The sequence below is a fragment of the Rutidosis leptorrhynchoides genome, chromosome 3 (assembly GCF_046630445.1).
Source record: "Rutidosis leptorrhynchoides isolate AG116_Rl617_1_P2 chromosome 3, CSIRO_AGI_Rlap_v1, whole genome shotgun sequence".
NCBI classification, from domain to species: Eukaryota; Viridiplantae; Streptophyta; class Magnoliopsida; order Asterales; family Asteraceae; genus Rutidosis; species Rutidosis leptorrhynchoides.
The window spans coordinates 153,750,964-153,765,489 of record NC_092335.1 but is presented as its reverse complement, the minus strand read 5'-3'; positions in this window follow the sequence as shown (position 1 = coordinate 153,765,489).

Sequence of the window (14,526 nt, the reverse complement as noted above, 5' to 3'; positions counted from 1 at the left end):
ATATATGTGTCTTGATCTCTGTACGTACTCCATATTTATGCTTGAAAAATTAGTAGTTGGTGAAGTTTAGTTGGTCAAAAAGCTAGTCCATTTGCTGAATGTTTGAGTCAAAAGTCTGCACCACTTGAAAAGAAATGTTTTAAAACCATAAAGCCAGCCGCCCCTTCTGGAAATCCGGAACAGTACTTTGGCCTAACATTACACGATTCGTGTATGGCTACACGATTCGTGTAAGAGTAAACAGAAATTTTCTTCATTTTTCTTTTTCAGTTGTTCTTTGTTGATTCCGTGTTGACGTGTACTGACTTGGCACTTTACATTTGAACTTCTTTTCTTCATTTATCTTGTACTTTCATTCGGATAAACGTTTCTTGATATAAATCTGGTTTAAAACTATCGTTTTATCGTCGAATCTTCAAATAGTAAGCTCTTATCCACTTTTGTCGTTTTTCTCGTGAAATGCGCGTAGAATGTCTTTGTAGATGATAAAAACCTATGAAATATAAGTGATATTGCGTCGAATAATATGTATGTTTAGAGCAATATCAAAATACCCCACACTAGAACGTTGCTTGTCCTCAAGCAATTACATCTTTTAACAGAGTTAGAACATTATATATTACACAACATACACTACACGAAATGAAACACACGCTATATGAAATATATTACACAACACAGTATTTATTGGATCACACGCACACCACACGAAATCAAATTCTGACAACAGAAACAAACATGAAACTCGTGATTAGGGTTTTAAAAATTTGGATCCTTAGGGAAAATTGGACCTTAAGAAAACATTTTATCATTTTAAACAGGATAACAAGCTAGCTTTTACACTAGACTCATTTTCCGAAATTTTAGTTAATAAGGTCATGTGCATTCAAAGTTATTCTGGTTTTGAACAACCGCACGGATAACATACTACCCCGGTAAACATACTTTCTCGGTTCAGAGAACGCGATGAGATAGCACTTATCAATTGTGAGTGTTTTGGTATCATCCACAGCTAATCTGGTAATGATAGCGACACGGAATAAGTATCAAACCTTTACAAATCTCCGGTGTTGAAGGAGTAAGATAGGAATGATACAGGAAAATAGTTATATATATATATATAGTTTTTTTTTTTTTTTTTTTTTTTTTTTTTTTTTTTTTTACTAAAATATCTTCACTTGAAAAATACATGGTAAATGACAAAGCAATTTCGTAAGAACTTAATATGGTGAACCGAAATGTACTGTGATATTTCGTAAGTTTCTGAATCGTCGGTGGATATATCGTGTATGCAATCGGATTAATCGGTATTTTGAAATTGTGGTTGAAAGGTTTTTTTTTTTGGTATTTGTTTATTTTGGTGGGTGGTTTGAATAGTATGGATGGTGGTTTAGGTAATGATTTGGTTGAGAGGTAATCGGAAGTGTTTGGTTATGATGGTGGTTCTAATTGAAGGGTGTTTCAAAAGTTGGTTTAAGATTTGTATATAGTACACACGCACACATTTGAACACACGCTTTTCTCGTATAACACACACTTGATACACACTCACACTTTGAAGTATACACACCAACACGAATCACAATTTCATGAAACACACGCTTTTCTGAATACTCACGCTTTTGGGTACACGGGACAATAGATTTTAATGGAATGAAAAATTTGATCCTAAGGAAAACAGGATCTTTCATTAAAACATTTTGATTTTTTGAAAAGGATAACAAGTCTGTTAAGACAAGTTTCCGTAATTTGAAAATCCAGATATTCCTGATGAGCCATGAGTTGTCAAATCTCAATCTGTAGTTTTGTGCTGAAATTGATTTAATTGCACATTCTGAGATTTTAAAAACGTGTTTTCTTTTTCTTTTATCCTTTCTTATAGTTGGTTTTACCTTTTCATATGTTTTTAATCAAATAACTTGTTTTTCTAGGGTATAGCGATGATACTTTCTGTTTTTGACAAGTATATTTGTTTAAAATTTTTCAAAATTTTCTCAATTTTCGTAAAAATGACCAAGTTATAAGTTCTCGAAAATTTATATCCCCACCCCACACTTATTTTTTTTTGGAATGCCCTCATTACAACAAAATAGATTAAAATATATAAATGTGAGAGCTTAAAAAGTGCAAGGTTTTTAGAACTTCCTTTGTTAACCGATTTGAATTTTTTTTTCAAATTGTTTTACCTATGATTGTATCCAATTTTTGTATCACAATGCATATCCGTGTTTGGTTTCGTTTCATCTTATTGCATTTCCGTTTGTACCTGTCAAAACCATGTTAAAAACATATAAGATATGGGGTTGTACTTCAGTCGTACAAAACAATTTTACCCCACACTAATTTCTTGCAAAAATATAATCAAACATAAGAAACATAAAAATGTAAAAATACACACCACACAATTATATGTTATTACAAACCATAAAAATAAAAATGTAAATGTTCAAAACAATAGAACTAGAACTAATCAAATGGGCTCCAATATGGGCCTCCTCGTTCGCCCTCCTCCTGCTGCTGTCGTTGCCGTTGCTCGTTTAGGCGTTGTTCCTCGTAGAAACGCCTGTATGCATCCTGACTCGCGGCAATGGCGGCGTTGTGATCATATGGTGGAGGTAGAGGGTCATTGGGTGACTGCCATGGGGGATATGATGGAAAGGCTGAGGGTGCGTATGATTGTGGGTTAGACGCGTATAAATATGTCTGTTGGTGCGCCCACTCTAATTGATTTCCTATTCCCCTCTGATTATATCGGATGTTGGACAGCATACTATATTGATCTAATTGGGTATGCCTGATGTCTAATTGGGTATGCCTAATGTCCCCTAACTGCCGAGATAAAGCCGTGTACTGATCTTCTGATCTGACTCCCCAGTTTTGATAAGAGTTACGTACATCCAAACTCAATGAGTTAAATGAGTTTTGGAGCATATCAAAATCAGAAGTACCTGTATGAGACGAGCTAGCCTGATCTGTATCTCGTCGTCTCCTCCTGGCTTCCCTCTCGGGTTCGTCATCCTCTTCCATGGGTTCCTGAGGCGCAACTTCCTGTGGCCTTAAACTAATCACCCCAGCCCTCACACGTACGGCCTTAGCTGTCCTATACACATCCAATCCTAAGGTGCGAACCTGTTGATTTATCGGTTGGATTGGAGGTGCGAAGTCGTTCAGGTTGATATCGAACCAGATGCCAAACACGTGATATAGTGACCCCCCGACATGTCACTGTCTCCTCGAGCACCCTTACCTACATTGGCCAAAAAGTAGGCCACTCCATAGGGTATACTAATATTAGTTTCCCTATCTCTAATAACATCCAAATACCAAAGGTCGACATAATTAATCCTATCTGTAGTAAGGAATGCCCTTTGGTTAATCGTGTTCGCTATAAATTTATGAATTAATCGATAGCGAATATCTTGGATCTTAAGGTATGATTCTCGGCCTGCTGTATATGAATTTCTTCCGGAAAAAGATCGCCAGACGCTGACAGAATCATAATCTCCTGAATACCTAGCTCCTGTAAATATAAATTCCCAAAAACCTGGAGCAATCATATCATCACCCTCATAAATCCCTAAGGCCATAGTTATGTCGCCTAGGGACATTACTCTATCAACCCCACCCAGTCGGAATTGTAGGAAACTAGTATCTTGGACAGTTGCGGGGCGGGTATTCATCCTAACAGTAGAGTAAAATTCTAAACACAATTCCCTATATACAGGAGCAGTCAAACGAAATAATCTCTCCCAGTCATTAAAATACCTAATTACCCCAAATTCATCCGTGTAGCTTTGGGTTAAAGTATTCTTTATCTATATATCTAAATTAACTGGGGGACCTAGGGGAGTCCAATCAACAATGCAAACTTGATTGATTGTTCGATTTACCAGAGTAAGTAAATCCTTAACTTTTTGTACCCTTTGGCTTAATTACATAGGAAATTGAAGAATCGGGTGTAGTTGCAAAAGCTGTTGTTCCATTTCGGGCGTAACTTGATCTTGTTGTTGGTTCACTGCCCTCATTCTAATTGGTCCCTGCATAACATTTTCAAAACAAGGAGATCATCCCAATAGGATGTGTCAATGTTAGCAAAGATTCTAATTTCAACAAACAACTTTGTTGTCAACACCACCTTAATCAATTTAATTCAACAAACTTGGAAGATTTAGTTCTATAATTCAAAACAAAGCAAAAACAAACCAAAAAATCACAAATCAAAAATCAAGTTTCATATAGAAAGTTTAATTCACAAGTGAAAACACGTAATTTTTCTAAGCATATCTAATTCAATTCAATCACATTGCGCGTATCTCAGCTTCTAAATCATCCTTTACATCATTAAAACGCATACTTGATTCATAGAAATGACAAAACTTAACAAATTTAGGCTAAAATTAAAAATCACACAATCAAGCAATCAAAATCATGTTCACAAGTTCTATCTACTAACAAAACACTCAAAAACAACTAATTACAACCAAATTAACACACCTCAGTTTCAATTTCTCAATTTTCCCCAATTTTGTATAAACCCTAATTTTCAATCACCAATTAAACATCAATTTCTTATGCTAATCGGGTTTATTATGTTACTAACAACATATATATAACAATAATCAAGCAAAAATCAACAAAAACATGCATAAAATTCGGATTATAACTATAAAGAAAAATAATGAAAAACTTGAAGAACACTAATAAAAATGGGTTAAAAATCCTTACCACTCTTGGCATGATGAAAGATTGAAGAATTAGAGAAGATTGAGAGTGTTAATTTAAGTATTTGGTGCGAATTTGGGTGTTTTGGGTGTTTGGTCTCATCGCAGCAGAAAAAAATTGGGAGAGGAGTGTTGAAAACAGACTGCTGCTCGTCCAGTTATGTTCTGGTTTTTTGGCCTTACACGAATCGTGTACCACTACACGATTCGTGTAAGGCTTAATTTCCAGTTGTATATATTTTTTTTTATAACTTATAATTAATTAAATTTATAATCTCTTTTATAGATTTATATTTGTAACGGAAATTCGGTTTTTACACCTGTTCTTTATCCGTTTATAAATCTTAAAAATAAATTTATAAAATTCAATTCATTAATAGTTAAAGTTTTTATAGTTTTATCGAAAGTAAATAAAATAAAATAAAAACAAGTACATGAAAAATAAAAATTAAATAAATAAAAATTCACTCTATTTTTGTTATATACCCTTAAATCAACTAATTTTCAAACTTAAAACTTTGTTTCCTATCGTCTAGGTAGAGATTAATTTCGGTTGTCAAACCTATCATTATCCACGACAAAGATTTACAAGTTATATATTTTTACGGTTATTGATAAAAGAGTATATTTTTGCAATCTACTACAGACTTTTAGAATTTAACAAATATTCTGTACAATTTTTGAAAAATAAAAATTCAGTTGTGACACCTAACATTTTCATTTTCAAAGAAACAAGTTAAACTCAAGGCGTTTCACCTCAATTTAGTAGAAAGAATTTTTTTTTTTTTTCGTGGTTTACTATTTAACAGATATCTTATGAATCCAATAAGAAATTTCGTGCAATTTGAAAAACGATAATTCAGTTGTAACACTTAACATTTATCGTTTTTAATGAAAACATATTGAACTCAAGGTTCATCACTTTTAAATGGTAGACCGTTTTAATAGAACATACAATAAACAAAAACAAACCAAACACACCAAAACATTACACACACAAAAAAAAAAAAAAAAAAAAATGCACAAATACACAATTGGCGAGAAAAAGATTTAAAGAGTGAAGCCTCGTTGGCTCGCCTCGTAGTGGAGTCGCATTATTTCGCTCCCCATTGCTTCGTAGGCGTAACCTCGCTGGTTTAAGAGGTTTTCTTCTGCACATTTTAAAGGCCCTTCTCGGCATAAGGTTACATACTCGTAATTAGAGTCCGTTTGGTTCTTTGGGAAATCTCCGGAGTGAGTCGGTTTTCCACATTTCACACATTTACCCAAATTACGTGCTCTACGCCTTTTAGCTGATTTAGATTTTCCTCTTGCATAGTTTGTCTCATTTAGTTTCTGTCTTTCTTCTTTCCTCGCCTTATCGCATCTTTTCTTAATATCTAACACCACATCCCTCGGTAAAATCTTATCGCACTTTAAAATGAAAAGGTTGTAGATATACTGACTGCGCATCTTGAAATTACACAATAAAAACAAAAAGAAATTAAAAAGGTAGAATGGAGGGAGAAGACTAGTTCTTTAGGGTCTGCTAGGGAAAGACCAATCTAACCCCACTCTTAAAGATAAGAATAAAAATCGAGAATGGAGTTTAAAACCTTAGAGTTACCCTGAATTTATTTGTCCTTAGGGTAGAAGGTGGTTTCGTCTCTTTCCGTAGTATTGATTTCTTCAAAGTATAACTTTAGTCTGTGTCCGTTCACTTTGAAAGTTCCACCGTCTTTACCATACAACTCTGCATATCCAGATGGAAAAAACTGTTTTATTATATATGGCCCATTCCATCGGGATCTAAGTTTACCAGGTGAAAACTTGAAACGTGATTGGAATACCAATACTTTATCCCCTTGTTCAAATTCTTTCTTTTTTAATCGTGCATCGTGCCATACTTTAGTTTTTTCTTTATATGTTTTAGAATTTTCGTAGGCTTGTAATCTAAATTCATCTAGTTCGTTAAGTTGTGATAACCTATTTTCTCCGGCTTGTACAAGGTCAGTATTACATTCTCTCATAGCCCAATACGCCTTGTGTTCAACTTCAACAGGTAGATGACACGCTTTATCGTATACAAGTCTAAATGGTGTGGTACCTATTGGTGTTTTATACGCAGTCCTAAAAGCCCACAACGCGTCATCTAACTTGCGCTGCCAGATTTTAGGGTTGTTATTAACCGTCTTCTCAAGTATGCGTTTTAAGGCACGATTCGTGTTCTCCACTTGACCACTTGTTTGCGGGTGGTACGGAGTAGAGAAACGATGAGTTACGCCATACTTCTTCAACACCTTTTCAAGAAGGTTGTTGGTAAAATGTGTTCCTCGGTCGGATATGAGTGCTTTTGGGATCCCAAAGCGTGAGAAGAGATTTTTCAAGAAGTTTACCACCACCCTAGCATCATTTGTAGGCAAAGCTTTTGCTTCAGCCCACTTGGATACATAGTCAACGGCTACTAGTATGTACTTGCACTTATGTGAACTTGGAAAGGGTCCCATGAAATCGATTCCCCAAATGTCAAAGATTTCACAAACTTGGATGCCGGTCTGAGGCATCTCATCCTTTTTCGTGATGTTACCCGTTCGTTGGCATGCGTTACAAGTCCGAACGAAATCATGGGCATCTTTAAAGATCGTGGGCCAATAAAAGCCCGATTCAAGGATTTTTCTTGCAGTGTGGTTTGGTCCGAAATGACCGCCGGTTGGCCCTTGATGGCAATGCTCAAGAATTTGTTGAGCTTCTTGTCCGTATACACAACGGTGAATTATTTGATCCATACCAACATTAAATAGGTCTGGGTATTCCCAGAAATAAGACTTTAAATCCGCAAAGAATTTCTTCTTTTGCTGATAAGTAAGTCCTTTTTGTAGAATGCCTGAAGCAAGATAGTTTGCAAAATGGGCAAACCATGGGATTTCAGATTCTTTTTCAACCCTCATTAGAGATTCGTCAGGAAATGTGTCCTTGATGATTGTGTCATCAAGTTTATCTAATTCGGGGTTTTCAAGTCGGGATAAATGATCGGCAGCTAGATTCTCAGCTCCTTTCTTGTCACGTATCTCAATGTCAAATTCTTGAAGTAAAAGAACCCAACGTATGAGACGATGTTTTGCATCTAGTTTCGAGAATAAATACCTAAGTGCCGAATGGTCCGTGTAAACAATGGTCTTGGACAACACCAAATATGACCGAAATTTATCAAATGCATAAACAACCGCTAGGAGTTCTTTTTCCGTGGTGGTATAATTAATTTGGGCTCCCGTTAGAGTTTTACTTGCATAATAAATCGGAAGAAAATGATTATCGGGACGTTGTCCTAAAACAGCACCTAAAGCATAGTCGCTTGCGTCACACATTAGCTCAAATGGCATACTCCAATCTGGAGATACCATAATGGGAGCTTGTGTGAGTTTTGACTTTAGAATCGAGAATGCATTCTCGCAATTAGTGTCAAAGTCAAATGGAGCATCCTTTTCAAGAAGCTTGGTCAATGGGTGGGCGATTTTAGAAAAATCTTTGATAAATCGCCTATAGAATCCTGCGTGACCAAGAAAGCTTCTAATTGCTTTAACATTTGATGGTTTAGGTAGCTTAGAGATAACTTCAATTTTAGCTTTATCTACCTCTATTCCCGCACGAGATATTTTGTGACCAAGTACAATGCCCTCCTTCACCATGAAGTGGCATTTTTCCCAATTTAGGACCAAGTTTGCTTTCTTACATCGGATAAGCATACGTTCTAGATTGAAAAGACACGATTCAAAGGAATCTCCAAACACGGAAAAGTCATCCATGAAGACTTCCATACAATCCTCTACCATATCATCAAAGATTGTCATCATGCACCTTTGAAAGGTTCCGGGTGCATTGCATAAACCAAACGGCATGCGGCGATAGGCAAAGGTACCGAAAGGACAAGTGAATGTGGTCTTTTCTTGGTCGTTGGGATCAATTGGAATTTGGAAGTAACCGGAGAAACCGTCTAAAAAGCAATAATATTCTTTTCCCGCTAATCGTTCAAGCATTTGATCAATAAAAGGTAACGGGAAATGATCCTTTCTAGTGGCATCATTTTGACGTCTGTAATCAATACAGACTCTCCAGCCGGTAACTGTTCTAGTTGGGACGAGTTTGTCCTTTTCATTTAATATAACGGTTGTACCCCCCTTTTTGGGTACTACTTGTACTGGACTAACCCATGGACTATCGGAGATGGGGTAGATTAACCCGGCGTCAAGAAGCTTGACGACCTCCTTTTTAACAACCTCTTTCATGTTGGGATTTAGCCTGCGTTGTCTTTGTACTACGGGTTTGTAGTCATTCTCAAGGAGAATTTTATGTGTACAATAAGACGGGTTTATTCCCGGAATGTCGGTTGTTTTCCAGGCTATAGCCTTTTTATGGGTTTTTAATACAGAAATTAGCTTATCCTTCTCATTATCTGAAAGATGTGAAGCAATAATTACTGGTAATTTAGATGTACCTTCGAGATAAGCATACTCCAAGTGTTTGGGTAGCTCTTTAAGCTCTAGTACGGGTGGTTCTTCTAAGGAATTTTTTATACGAAATCTATCTTCATTTTTGATTTCCTCAAACGATTCCTCTTCCATGGGAATTTCTTCTATTATGGTCTCGTCATCCGTGACCACCTTCATCAACTCATCAAAATCTTTATCAATATTGAAGTATTCATTCTCACTTACCGGGGCTAACCCCGGGATATCAATTTCAAGTAGCTCCTTCAATTCATTCTCGACACAAAGATCTATAACATCAATTTGAAAACAAGAGTCATCGGTAGAAGTGGGTCTTTTCATGGCTTTGTCAATGTGACAAATTATTCTCTCGTTTCCCACACCTAGACTCAATTGTTCTTTTTGGACATTAATGATAGCATCTGCAGTGTTTAGGAAAGGACGTCCTAAAATGATAGGAACTTTTGTGTCCTCTTGCATTTCTAGAATAACAAAGTCGACGGGAAAGATAAGTGAGCCAACTTTTACAAGTATATCCTCGGCTATACCTATGGGAGTATCAAATGATTGGTTTGCTAATCGAATACCCATCCGGGTTGGTTTTAAGTCTCCTAAGTCAAGTTTTAAATATAACGAGTAAGGCATTAAGTTAACACTTGCACCTAGGTCGGCTAGTGCATCGTACACTACCGAATCACCCATCATACATGGTATGATAAAACTACCAGGGTCTCCTAATTTTGGAGGTACATTTTGTTCCTTTAAGATAGCCGAACATTCTTCATGGAGGAATGTGGCAGAAACATCATGGTATTTACCCTTTGAAGATATTAGATCTTTTAAGAATTTCCCGTAGTTGGGCATATCCCTAAGGACTTCTGCGAGTGGCATGTTAATGCTAATTTGCTTAATCATGTCCGCAAATTTCTCATATCGCTTTGCGAGTCTATCTTTCTTTAATGCTTTTGGGTAAGGAATAGGTTCCTTATGAATCTTTACTGGTGGTTCTTCACTTTTCTTTGGTATGACCTCAGGTGGATCATCTTTCTCTTGTTCTTTATCAACTTGCTCATTTTCATCAACCGGTATTTGTAAAACAGAAGGAGATAAAGGAACTTCCGGGGACTTAAGAGTCTCCGGTTTAGTAGTTAAACCACTTCTAGTAGTTATAGCATTTACATGCTCGTTCCTTGTTTGGGGGTTGTTGGGATTCACTTGAGTATTTGAGGGGAGAGTACCTGGTGGTCTCTCTGATAGTAACTGTGATATCCTTCCAACATCCCTTTCTAAGTTTTGTATTGTGGCTTGTTGATTTCGGATTTGCTGAGTTTGGAGCTCTGCATTTTGCTCGTGCTTAACCATAAAATCTCTTAAGAGATCTTCTAAACCAGATTTCCTCTCAGGTTGAGGTTGCATAATTGCTAATGGTTGTGGTTGATTGAATGCTAGTGGTTGTGGTTGATTGTGTTGGAAATTATTTTGATAATTTCGTTGAGGTTGATTTCGGTTATTATAACCTGGTGGCGGATTTCTTTGATTTTGATTTGGGAAATTCCGGTTATTTTGGTAACCTGGATTTCCTCCTTGATAGTTATTATTATTTTGATAGTTATTATTATTTGATCCTGAAGGTCCTCCTACTTGATAGCTGTTTATAGGAGGATATTTTCGGTTGTTTGCTTCTATAGCTGGAAAATCACTGAAGTTCATTTCACCTTTTCGTAAGTATCCTAAGAAATTTGCTTGTTCTTCCATTGTACTTTGATCACAAGCTCTAGTAAGATGGGGACCTTGGCACAGTTCACATCCTACTCTGATAGCATGCATTTCCTTGGTTACTTTCTCGATTTGCCTTGCTTGATTTATTATTTGAACTTTTAAAGAAGCAATTTCATCATTGCTTTCAATACTAGCAACATTTGATGATCTAGAAAATTCTATTTCTTGATGCCAATTATGAGAATGGGAAGCTAAATCAGCAATGATTGTGTGAGCGTCTTCAGGTGTTTTCTTCATGATCGAACCTCCGGCTGCAACATCTATATCTTTTCTAGTTGCCACATTGACTCCTTTATAGAATATTTGGACCTTTTGGAATGTATTCAACCCGTGTTGAGGACATATTCGAAGCATTTTATTGAATCGGGTCCAAGCTTCATAAAGAGTTTCATTAGGCTTTTGTTTAAAGTGATTTATGTCACTTTGTAATTTTGCTGCTTTTGAAGCAGGAAAGAATTCTGACAAAAATTTATCCATCATATCATTCCAGTTTTCAATATAACCTTCTGGTAATGAGTCTAGCCAATCTCTTGCATCATCTTTTAAGGACCATGGAAAGATTTTTAAACATGCAACTTCATCGGTGACATCTTTGATTTTGAAAAGCTTGCAAATGCTTACAAACTTACGAAGATGCTCGTTAGCATCCTCATTTGGGGCTCCACCGAATTGACATGTATTAGTTACCATGTGTAAAAATTGACCTTTTATTTCAAAGCCATCACTCATCGTGAGTTGGATGATTGCGTGGCCTTGACCTTTTCTTGTGGCCTTCATTAATGCTTCCATCGTTTGATTTGTATCAGCCATTTCTTCTTCTTTAATAATCGGCTCTATGATTGGTTGAATTATTGGTTCAGAGTCGGATTCTAAGAAAAGTGACTCTAAATTTTTAGCAAGAGATTCTACTTCTTGAGCTCTTAAGCGTTCGTGGAATTTTCTTTCGGGTTCAGGATGTGAGGGAGTTAATTCAGCGTTGGAGGAACGTAAGTTCATACATTAATTTCTATTATGAGATCACTTCACTAAAGGTTTATCTAGGGTTACCTACTTGTTTCTCTTTTTATTTTTTAGTGTTTTTCGGTGTTTTAAAATTACTAGTACTTCCTATTTCTTTTTGTTGTTTTTGTCCTTTATTAATTCTTTGAGGTTCCGGATTAAGTTTAACGAGTTTAGGATTGAACGGATCATACAATTTGGGAAATTGTACAAAGAATTAAAGGATTTATTCAAAAACTTTGAACTTTCTTGGAAATGAATTTCCTCGAGAGGATCGAATAACATAAAAAATAATGATAAAAACCCTTAAACAAACAGATTTTCCTTCTGATTTTGCCCACGTTTTGAATAGCCAAAAGATGCAGCAGAGGGGCAGGATCCTTCTATTGACCAATAAAATTGGTGATCCAACAACCCGGTCCACGTACAAATCCAACTACTACTACGAATCAGAAAAATTATCTATTTATTTAACTGCCAAGTCCCCGGCAGCGGCGCCAAAAAGTTGATGTGCGGAATCGTAACCTTTATTTATGAACGGATTTGAGTTGTTTTGTTACACGAATTGATTTATTGTATATGTGGTATTTTATTGTATTCAGGTTGATTTCACACATATATAGGCAACTAGTCCTATTCATGTAGTTTAGTTTGTCGGTAAATCCGATTCGTTCCACAGGGAGATGGAGTGTTTAATGGTTTTTATTAGTCTTTGATGTCAAACTTAATTAAAGGGGGTTTTGGATTAGGCAATTGTAAAATAACAGTAAAAGAAAATAACTAAAACTAATTTACTAAATAAAATTACAAGATTACAAAAATTAACTTAAAAAGGAACTAAATGAAAATAAACTAATTATGATGCATTAATTATGTTACTAAATGGTAATTAGTAAAATAGTAATTTTTAATGAAACTATATATTTAGAATTTTGTTTTGAGCAATTACAATAGAAACTTATTTAAATTAACTAAAATGCATTTTTAGTAAAACTAATACAAATTAAAAGGAATTTAATTAATTTACTAATTATAAACTAATTACAATTTATAAACCTATAATAAGTAATACTAATTTTAGGATTAAAACATGTATTTTAAGTATTTTAAATAACTTTAACTAATTAACTTAATTAAAATAACTAAAATAACTAATAACCTAAATATAAATATAATTAAATAACAAAAACCCTAATTTTAACCTAGCTGTACTGTAGCCGCGTTTTAGCCTTACACGATTCGTGTACGTGTAAAAATATGTGACAACTTAACTGTTACGAAAATTAAATGTTTTTATGTATTTTTCTAATATTTTAAAATGGTAAATCGTAAATAATAATAATAATACTTTTATAACAAATATAAATAAGATAAATGGGAGTGTTTACTTAATTGTGTCACCCCTAGGTCCATGGATTGTTTTAAGTTTTACGCCCTATTAAAATGTTCTAGTATCAAACTTTACATTTTTCTCTCGAATAAACATAAGGTTACAACTTAACTAAATAAAATCTAATTTTCATCGGATTCTTTTTAGAAAGTTACTATTCCCCAAGTATTTAAATTGAGACCTAGCCTAGTTTTGACCTTCGCCAATACCCAAATTATAACGGTTTCCCTTTTTATAATTTCACTGTCATATAATTTATTGATATCACCCAAACCACCGAAGTTTATTTCTAAATTGGTGTTAATAAATTATCCATAAATTCGTCTAGATCACTTTTAATGTTGAAGCTTAATTTATGTAAATAAAAATAACTTTCGTTATTTGAATTTAATAAATTAAGTGGCAAGGGTTAAATACCTAATTACATAAAAATGGTTCTTTTTAACTAGGCTCAATATTAAAAATACTAAAGTTACATTTTAACTTTTACAGATGGTAACAATCCATTTCACTAGGGGCTCTACATTTAAGCAAACACTAGGGAAATTTAGCTATTCATTACACTAGGGTAGACATAAAAATATAGATATGCAAACATAATAACAACGCTAATTTTAACAGAGTAAACTTACTAAAATATCTTCACTTGCATTAACTTCAAACGGTAGAAAAATTACAATAATAACACCCCTTTCACGCGTACAATAACACCCTTTATCACGAACAATACCCCCTTAATATTTGAAACTAATCCTAATAATTGAACTTTGAAACTGAAATGTAAATAATACTGATAATAAAAGTGACAATAGTATGTGTATAGTAATTTTGTGTTGTAATCTCCTGTGTGTAATATATGTGTCTTGATCTCTGTACGTACTCCATATTTATGCTTGAAAAATTAGTAGTTGGTGAAGTTTAGTTGGTCAAAAAGCTAGTCCATTTGCTGAATGTTTGAGTCAAAAGTCTGCACCACTTGAAAAGAAATGTTTTAAAACCATAAAGCCAGCCGCCCCTTCTGGAAATCCGGAACAGTACTTTGGCCTAACATTACACGATTCGTGTATGGCTACACGATTCGTGTAAGAGTAAACAGAAATTTTCTTCATTTTTCTTTTTCAGTTGTTCTTTGTTGATTCCGTGTTGACGTGTACTGACTTGGCACTTTACATTT